Below are 10,355 nucleotides of genomic sequence, written 5' to 3'. Positions count from 1 at the left end.
CACTGTCGGAGTAGCTACACCACCTCAAGTCTTGGCAGAGCTAATTTGTATAAGGCAGGGACTTGATTTTTGGTATTTTTCGAGCAAAGTATCATACTAAGTGCTATCTATTCACCTGAGATATGTTGACGACAGTAGGATACATTGCTCTTATTTCTAGAAAGTGTTTGCAGATTGCAGTTGTGCTTTATAATCTCAGTAGACATCACGGAACAATTTGGATTCCTACAATCAAAATGTATTGTGCGTTGACAAAATTAACTGCGATTCAACAATCGGTGGCAACCCACCCCTCTTCATTACCCCGTACTCTCAATAGTACCTAAAAAAATTGCTCTAAGTCAACCAAGAAGAAACCATTCTGCTCAAATTTTTTTTTCAATAAACTATGTTTCCTATTGTTCACAGTTATGCTCAAAAACCAATTCTCTCCACACATCTCTCTGAGTTTACCAGAAGGAGGATTCTTGGGTTACATGAGTTTCAGATGAGATATCAGCAAATTTCCCACTCCCTTAATATCCCCTACACTACTGTCAGAGACACAATTGTAAAGGGACATCAAGAAGGTAAGAAGAATAAGGGTAGAAGACATTCTAAAACTACCAAGTCATAGGATGATGCTATAGTGGAGGAAGCTCTTAAAAATCACCATACTACCTATTCTGACATTGCTGAGCAAGTTACTTCCAATATTTCTAGTAGGACAGTAGGGAGAATACTTGAAAAAAAAGCATCTTAGAAAGTGAATATTATAAGAGAGAGTTCATTTGAATGAGGATCTAGCTTAAGAGAGGTTGGAATGGACATTAGCTCATAGGAATTGGACAAAGGAGATGTGGAGAAGGAAGGCAATATAGAGGGATGAGATAGCTGTAGAAAGGAGAGGAGGAAAGAGGAGAAAATGGGTTTTCAGATACCTATATGAGAAATGGAATAAGGATTGTGTTGAACCTAAGACTAGGAGAGGGGGGAGAGAGATTAGTCAAATGATGACTGATTGTTTTTATAGTCAAACTCATAGTTTTTTTTTGCCTGTTTTTTCTGATCCTTCTTCTGCTAGGGGTGGAGTTACTGGGAAGTCAATTATTGATATTTATGATCATTATGACTTTCTAGGGATATGGGAAAATATCAGAGAAAAGGCTGGAGAATAAGAGGTATTTTTTATCATTGACAATGCTAAGACTCATTTGCCTTTTAGGAGATGGCTCAGAGGGTGGGGAATTACACTGATGGAAATTCCTGCCTATTTACCAGATCTTAATCCAATTGAAAATATTTGATCTCTGGTGGAAGGTAAGCTTCACAAGCACTACCCTGAGCTATATCTTATAAAGGATGATGTTAATGTGGTTAAGAAGGCAATAGTAGAGGCTATCACTCATTATTGGAAACTTCTTGACCCAAAGATTTTTAATACTTTAGCTGGATCAATAGTGGATAGAATAGAGGCAATTATTAAGGCTGATGGATGGTATACTAAATATTAATTTCTACTATGTATTTACATCTTTTAATTTTTTTTGTGGGGTTTTCATGATAGTGGATTGGTAGGTGAGTATGGTTGTCATCGCCGAAAATTTTCCTCTGTTGAATCGCAGTTAACTTTGTCCATGCACAATATGAGCAAATCAAATTTTGTAAGAGATATTAAAAAGTTAAAAATATAAGTATTTTCAATTTTCGACAATAGGACTATATACTTATATATACTACTATCCTCTTTTCTAGTAATAAGTAATTTTAATCTTTAGAGAATACAATTTATTATTATGCTAATATTATAACAGAATTCTATCATCCTTTATCTCTATTATACCTCCAGTAATTGAAATTTATTTCCAATTTGGGAAGAACTCAATACTACAGACTTCTCACAACACTTTTGGTGTTTGATCCTCCCCACAGGGGAGGAACTAGGCTATCACTTTCTATTTTCTGATTATGTTGGGACACTACTCCTACCTTCTCTCTTGAGGGCTATCCTCTTGAGACCCTCTTCTTACTTCTTCCAGCATTTTATGTTTTCAGTTTTTCCCTCTACTAAGCTTTTACTCTAGCCTTACTTAGTATCAGTACAGTTGAGTTTTTACATTCTCTCTGTAACAGACAGCTGGAAATACAGTTAATAGTACACTATTACAATGAATTCCTTCTGCCTCTTTCTAAAGACGCTAAATGTTGTTCTGATTTCCTCAATAGGCTACAGTCAATTTTACCACTCTCCTACCTATTACCTCTTACAGGTAGTAGTATTATATAAACTAGATAAGGCCATCTCTTATGGAATAAGGAACTATACAAGAGATACAGGATTACACCTGAAGGCATTAGTGGCTCAACGAGGTAGCCTGGTTAAGACATTAACACCTTTTTGATAGTTGTTTTTGCATTTAGGTCTACTTCTCCCACCCGATATTTTTGACGCCCAAGAAGGTATTCTTAGTAAAGAGGGGTGAGTACAAGGGTGCTTGCCAGACCTAATTTTTTTTTCTTTCAACACATTACCTATAGTAACTAAGATCCTACTGCTTGCTAGCATCCTACTACTTTTTTCCTCTACTTTAAGCCATGTGTACTTTATCCTATTCCTCTTTACAGATAGATAGTATAGCCTCCTTTATACTGCTTTATGCTTGCCTGTTTTCCTTGGAAGGAATTTGCTTCTTACTTTTGGCTCGTCTGTATCCCTGTTACTGGACTATATGCTCATGAGTATGACTTTATCTAGTACTTAGAATTAGCTATTGATAGATTTTTAAAGCTACATGGATTCAGTTATTTAGGCCTTATATGATTGAACTTAGGTTCTTGGATTTATGGGTTTTTTTTTTGTAATTAGAGTTTTCTTTTCATATATACTTAAAGAGTGTCATCTGTTAGTTTTGGAGAATTTCCTAAGTTTTCTTAGCTTAGATCTAGTTTTCTAGTTCTGTATACTGTAGTCTGCTACTCATAGATGTTTTTTATACCAATGTCTGGTTGGGTATTGGTAACTATAAGTGAGACTCTTCTATGTTCAAGTTGTAGGATTTGTGGATCAGGCACCTGGTTGCTGGCATTTATCTTTCTAGTTAATGGTTTTTCATCTGACTACTAGAGCCTAAACAGGGGTGGAGGTTTTAAGTCTATAGAGCACATGCTAACATGACCTGTATACTTTAGCTATTTTTAGAATATATTAAATAAATGGAATTTTTTTACTCTTTTTCTAACAGAATTCCATTATTTCTTACTATTGTAACTAGTTTAATGCTTGTTCTTACCTACCCTGGACTTTACCATCAATGCATATATTTTTATTCTTCTTAAACTTGTCTAATTAATTATGATTTCCTTGCTCATGTGTTAATATCTTTGTTATACCGATACCCATTTGAGTATTTCCTAGTGTTATATTTACGACTAGATTAGTATATTAGTAGTAGTAGCTTTCTCTATTTTGTTTAAATTCTATTACTTGTTTGGTTATATCATAACAGCTTAAGTCTTCTTTAGGATATTATCTTAATTTGCCTTTTACTACTATTGTTTATCAATAAAAATAACTTACCACCCAAGGTGGTTGGCAACCATCACCCATTACCTCTACCCATTTTCAACCCTACTAAAAGAAATTGCATCAAATCAACCAAAATCCAATCATATTACCAGCTTCTTTTTCCTTGAAATACTATGTCTCCTATTCTTCGCAGTCATCCAAAAATGCATATTCCAAACTATTATCACTCTGAGTTGTCCAGAAGGAGAATCCTTGAGTTACACAAGCCTTAGATAGGATATTAGTAGATTTTGGACTACCTTAACATCTCTCTCACAACTGTCAAAAATACAATCTCAAAGAAAAAATTGGAGGACAAGAAGAGGAAGGGTAAAGTAAGACATCCTAAGCCTGCTAAGTTACAGGATGATGCTATGGTGGAGGAAGTTCTTGAAATCATAATGCTATCTATTTTGAGATTACTAAACAAAATACTTTCAATGTTTCTTCTATGTCAGTCAGGAGAAGACTTGTACAAAGGTATCTTAAAAAGTTATTAGTATAAGAGAGAGTTTACTTGAATGAGGATCTAGCTCAGAAGAGATTGAAATAGGTATTACCTCATAGGTACTGGACAAGAGAGATGTGGAGGAAAAAGGCAATGTGTGGAGATAAGATTGCTATTTAGAAGAGAGGAGGAAAGAGAAAAAAATAGATATTTAGGAATTTACAAGAGAAGTGGAATAAGGATTGTATAGAACCGACAGCTAGGACAGGGGAGAGGAAGATTAGTCAGATGACAACTGGTTTTTTTATGGTCAAACTCATAGTCTCTTTTGCCTGTTTTGCCTGATTCTTTATTTGCTGAAGGTGAAGTAACTAGAAAGTCAATTATTAAAGTTTATGATCAATATGACTTTGTGGAAATATGGGAGGATATTAAGGAGCATCTTGAGGAGGGAAGAGGTTTTCTTTATTATTGACAATCCTAAGACTCATTTGTCTTTTAGGAGATTGCTGAGAGGGCAGGGAATTACTCTAATGGTAATTCCTGCCTATTTACTAGATCTCAATTCAATTGAATATGTTTTCAATACTTGCCATAAGATAGGCCAGCCCATGGCCTATTATTGGCCTGTGGGTTAAGCAGGGCTACACCTTGTCCTACAGACGTCTATGTACTTAATAGTGGCCCATGAGGCCAATGTACTTTTCTTTGTTTTTGGGTTTATACCCAAAGGTGAAAACAACAATGGTAAATATTACCAGTAGCTGAAATGTAATGTTTTGTAGTGAAGTACTAAAAGAGGTATCTCAGATGTTGTAACGATCCCCCTTCAGATAGTTAGTTCTTGGTGACGGGAAATGATACTTTTCTTCTTTTTCTTCTGTATGATAGCTCTGAGGCCTATATTTATGTTACTGATAGTACAAGACAGTTGACTTCTATCTGTAATGCCTATTGTAAGCTTTCACTAACTTTATCACCTGTAAAGTCTTCTAGTTGTAATAGCAATAAAGGTCATGAGAATAATAAAGAGTGTAAAAGTATTTTATATTCGTTAAAGTAATATGTAGAAAAAGTACTTAGAATTCGATCTAATTTTATTTAAGCTCGTACCACAAACGCTAGCATACAACAAGACTTTCCCAGTACAGGGATACTACTAACCAGTATACCACTAATTCTAAGTTAACTAAGTCTATGGTCCTGCACCTGCCATCCCTGAGTCATGCCCATACGAGAACTAATTACAAGACCATCAAACAACTCAGTGCCCTCACTGGTCCAAGTCTGTAGCCACTCTAGTAAGAAGCTAACCAGCATTAAGTGTAGCTGAAGCTGAGTCAAAGACCAACTTGGACAGGTTCCTTGTTCAACAAATATGAAATACTACTGCCCAGTCTGAATACCATCCTGCTGCCCTACTCATCATAGTAGAAAACCAAAACAATTTAACTACACAGGCGGAAAAATAGCAGGGAGGAGGTGACCAATATGTCTACTTCTCATACTTGAATGCCAGGCTGTCCATCCTATGAACCTACTTTATCAGTTGCCTCTGAAGAGCGTACTGGTGAGGAGGACCTGTATCTGTTGCCTGGAAACTAAAGAAAATTAAATAAAAAAAAAAGACATAGAGGTAGTGATATACTGAAATGGTCAGTAGGGCCTATCTCCTACCGGTGGTGCCTTGCCCCCTCCCACCATACTAGTAACTGAACTAAAGAAACTAAACAAACCCCACAACATACAACACGCAAGATGCAAATAAGTCTAACCAGGTGGTCGCCACCTACTATCCACAGAGGTGGCTATGAATACACTAGTCTATCGGGGAGCTTTACAGCACTTAGCAGCTTTACCCAATAGCCCAAACTGGGCTAGAAACACTTAATTAATCCCACTCAACCTGATGCGAGTCTGACCAGTTCTTGCAAGTACCTCCTCTTCCCAAATCAGCCCCCCCCAAGCTCTACACAACAGATACCACGGGACCTATCCAGCCTCCTCAGCTCCTCAGACAGATCAACAGTCTAACAGCCATAGGATAGCCTATACCAGACCCTATTTGGCAGCCACTGGTCTTGGCCACCCCAATAGAGTCCTATCTCCCTACAACGTACAGCTGAGTAGGGCCTACCAGCGACAATCAGAAGCCGTGAAGGAGGTAGCTCCAATACTCGATGGTACCAGTACCAGCCACATCATCCAGCTCAGTCAAACTAAAGTCCAACTAAGTTGGGAAAGAGTCATGCGGAAACATCCATGGATAGCAACAAAGATCCTACAAGAAATGCAGACCAAATAATAGATAAGAGTCACCCTCAACTGATGTGACAGAAAGTGGGTTGGTAAAGGTAACCGAAGCCTACAAATGGAAGGTAGGCCCCACTTACAATGGGTGAGGCTGCCAACCACAATTTGCAACTAAACCAACGTAACATATAGGTAACACCAATGCCTAGCAGCGAATTGTCCTACACTACTCTAGGTAACTGAAAAAAGCTACCCAGAGGGTAAGAAGATTTAGGGTCAAAGCCATCCCCATCCAAGAGAGAAGGAGACACTTGACTGAATTACTATAAATACCACAAGGACAGAAACTACAAGGGAATAGTGAGAAACAATATCAGAGAATTCCAATAGTAGAAACATAATATAACTAGGAGGGGTAGGGTAGGTACTGTTCTGCCATCTCAGAAATGATGCGACTGGTAGGACTTGTTGAAACTTGGGAAGGTTATCAATCTATACTAAGGGCGTTTTATATTGTGAGAACTAAGAACTCCATTAAAACTCAACAAATATGAGCTGGCACAAAGAATGATACAGGTGATTCCCTCAAACACTATGTTCATTCCTACTAATCCAATATGAAACCTACAGGTAGATGATAAACAGGAAGCCGAAGGTATTTTACCAAAAAGGGCTCTTAAGCAACCGTGATAAATAGCTCGAAGTGCCAGCATCATGAGATAGCCAGCGGACAATAAAACAAAATGCAAACAAGTAGGCAAGCTCTCAACCATACCACAACCCATAATTGCCAAAAGACTGAGTAAACTCAGATAACTGTTGAGTGAAAGGAATTATTGTAGGCACAGAAGCTCACTACAGTGGCGGAATGAAGGCAAGGAGGAGGAAAGTACAGAGAATTTAATCTAATTTTATTTAAACTGGTACCGCCAATAGTAGCATACGATGAGCCCCTGCTGATGCAGAGATACCACTAACCGATATACAATAAACCCCCATCTAACTAAGTCTATGGCCCCATGCCTACCATCTCTAAGACATACCCGCATGAAACCTAATTACGAGACAATCAAACAACCCAGCACCCTCCCTAGTCCAAGCCTATAGCCCCTCTGGTATAAAGCCAAACAGCACTAATTGAAGCAGAAGCCAAACAAAAGACCAACCTGACTGGATTCCTTGCCCAAAAACATCAAAATACGATCCTCTAGTCTATATACTATCCTGCAACAGATAACCACTATATAAGAAAACCAACAAATAAACTAAACCTACAGGTGACATAATAGCTGGGAGGAGGCGACCGACATGTCCACCCCTTGTACCTATATGGCAGGCAGTCAACCCTATGAACCCACTTTGCCAGTTGTCTCCGAAGAGCATACCGGTAAGGAGGACCTGTACCTGCTGCCTGTTTTCCAAAACAATATAAACAAAAGAAATACATAGAGGTAGTAACAGAACAAAACGGTCAGTAGAGCCTATCTCTCACCTGTAGTGCCCTGCCTCCTCCTGCCATATCCATAGCCATACTAAAAAAACAAAACAAACTCCACAAAACCCAGCATGTGAGACCCAAACAAGTCCAACCAAGTAGTTGCAACCCACTATCCGCACAGGTGACCATCAATCCGCTAGTCTACCAGGGAACTTTACAGTACTCTGCAGCTTTACCTTAATAGTCCATATAGTCCAGAAACAGTAAATTAGGTCTCACCTAACCTGATACAGTCCTGACCAGTACTCTTAAGGGCCTCTTTCCCCCAAATCAGCCCTCTCTAAGCCCCACACACCAGATGCCACATAGCTAATCTAGTCCCCTTAGCTCCTTAAATAGATTAACTGTCTGATTACTGTGGGATAGCCTATACCTGACTCCTTCAGGCAACCACTAGTTTTGGCCACAATGACAGAGCCTTATTCCCCGATACCGCATAGCTGATAGCAGCCTACCAGCTACAGCTAAGAGCTATAATAGAGGTAGTATTAATACCCAAAGGCACCAGAACCAGCCACATCATCCATCCTAGCTGAACTGAAGTCCAACTGAACTGAGAAATAATAAGCAGCGCCAGCCAAAGCCAGCCCCACAGGTCTAGCAATAGGTACAGATTAAAAAATAGGTAAAAGGCACTCCAAACCAATGCAACAGGATTGGAGTAGGCAAATAAACAGAAGCAGACAAACAGAAGGTAGGCTCCACTTGCAATAAGTAAAGCCACCAATCACAATTCACAACTGAATCACCTGCACACACAGACAATAAGAGTATCTAGCACCCAATTGTTCCACACCACTACAGGCAGTCATGAAAAGTCATACAAGGGGGTAAGATGATTCAGGATTAAAGCTATCTCCACTGAAGCGATGAGGAGATACCTGACTGATCTACCGTAATGCTCACAGGGATAAAAACTCCAAAGAAATAATGATAAACAATAGCGTAGAATTCTGACTGTAGAAACATGTAGTAACAAGGAGGGGCTGGGTGCATACTGTCCTGCCACCTGAGAAATGACGAGGCTAGTATGACGGGTTGAAATTTAAGAAGGTAATCACTCTACGTTGAGAGTGTTTTATTATCACTAGAACTAAGGACTCTATTAAAGTCCAACAAATATGAGTTGGCTCTAAGAACGACCCAGGTGATCCTCCCAAATACAATGTTCCATTCCCCCAATTGAACACAAAACCTGCGAGTAGATGACAGACAGGAAGCCGTAGACATTTTACTGAAAGGGCCTCATACATGACAGTAATGAAAAGCTCAAAGTGCTGGAATCCCAAGATGGCTAGCAAACAACAAAATGCTACAAGAAAGTAATCCACAAAGCCACTACCAACACAAACAGCGCTTAATATGAAAAACTCCAGGAACTACAGAGTAAACTCAGATATCTCTCCCAGAATCCAAGGCATCAAAGCCCATTATAGGCATGACAAGAACGCTACTGAGGCGGAGTGAAGGTAAGACAATGAAAGTACTTTGAACAAATCTTGTAGAGCCTATCCTGTTTGGCCATAACTGTCTTCTTATATAGTGCTCTTCCTGCCCCAAGTGATGTGACCACAAGTCATCATCTGCTCAAAGCCAAATTATTACAAACTAGTTATATGACCCAAGTGGTCACATGTGCTAAACCCATGACCTCATAGCAAGGTCATGTGTGAAAACTCGTTAACCAATCATAACACAATAAGTAACTCATATGACCCAAAGTAGTCACCCTGTGTGAAACTCATGACCTCATAACGAGGTCATGTTTGAAACATAAATCATATGTGTAAGGCATACCTGCAAGGCATACTTGCAAGGCATACTCACCAGGCGTATGTCCCATGACTTATAATCAAGTCATGTGTAAAACATAATAAATCATAACATAAACAAGTCATATGACCAAAGTAGACATATGTGTGAACATAATAACATACCTATGACTTATAATCATGAGTCATGTGAACACCTTTTCCTTACTAAGCCACGTTTATTCTATTAGCTCCTCTCCTCCTAAGCTCGAGTCCCATCAGGCTTTTTCTCCTAGCTTCAGTAGTTCCCATCCGGCAGTCCTCATAGACCTCTGAAGTCTATTTAACTTGACGTCTGCTGTTGGCTATCTTATCCTCACCGATTCCGAGTTGAGGTTCGCCATTTCGACCTTGTATCACTGATTGTCGTTTATTAGTTTCAGCTTTATAATTCATTTTTTATTTTCTGAAATTGTGTTCTTGGCTCAGCCAAGTTGTTCCTGGAGTCCTCTGATTTGCCAGTGTAGGCTTCCGATGTCCAGTTATATTTCCATTAAGAAGCCTTGAACTCTCCCTCCCTGTACCTCATCCTCAGGGTCTCATGTCTTTTGCTGGCATCTTTCCCTTCCACCTCTTTCTTTGTTCCATTCTTCTGCGGGTAGTATCCCACAGAAGCTTTCTTTGGCTAATACATCTTGCACGTATTGTTGAGGCATTGTTTCTAATACTTTAGTGCATGGTCCGAGGATGGACCATACTTTCAGTATTTTTATAGGAACCATCCCGAGCCTTCTTTGTCTCCACAATGGGTAGAGACGTGCCTCCTTTGTAAGGGCAGTTGGCAGTAGACGTAACCATGCA

Source organism: Tuber melanosporum (genome assembly GCF_000151645.1).
Source record: "Tuber melanosporum whole genome shotgun sequence assembly, scaffold_182, strain Mel28".
NCBI lineage: Eukaryota > Fungi > Ascomycota > Pezizomycetes > Pezizales > Tuberaceae > Tuber > Tuber melanosporum.
The sequence above is the reverse complement of the archived record's forward strand: the minus strand, read 5'-3'. Positions refer to the sequence as shown.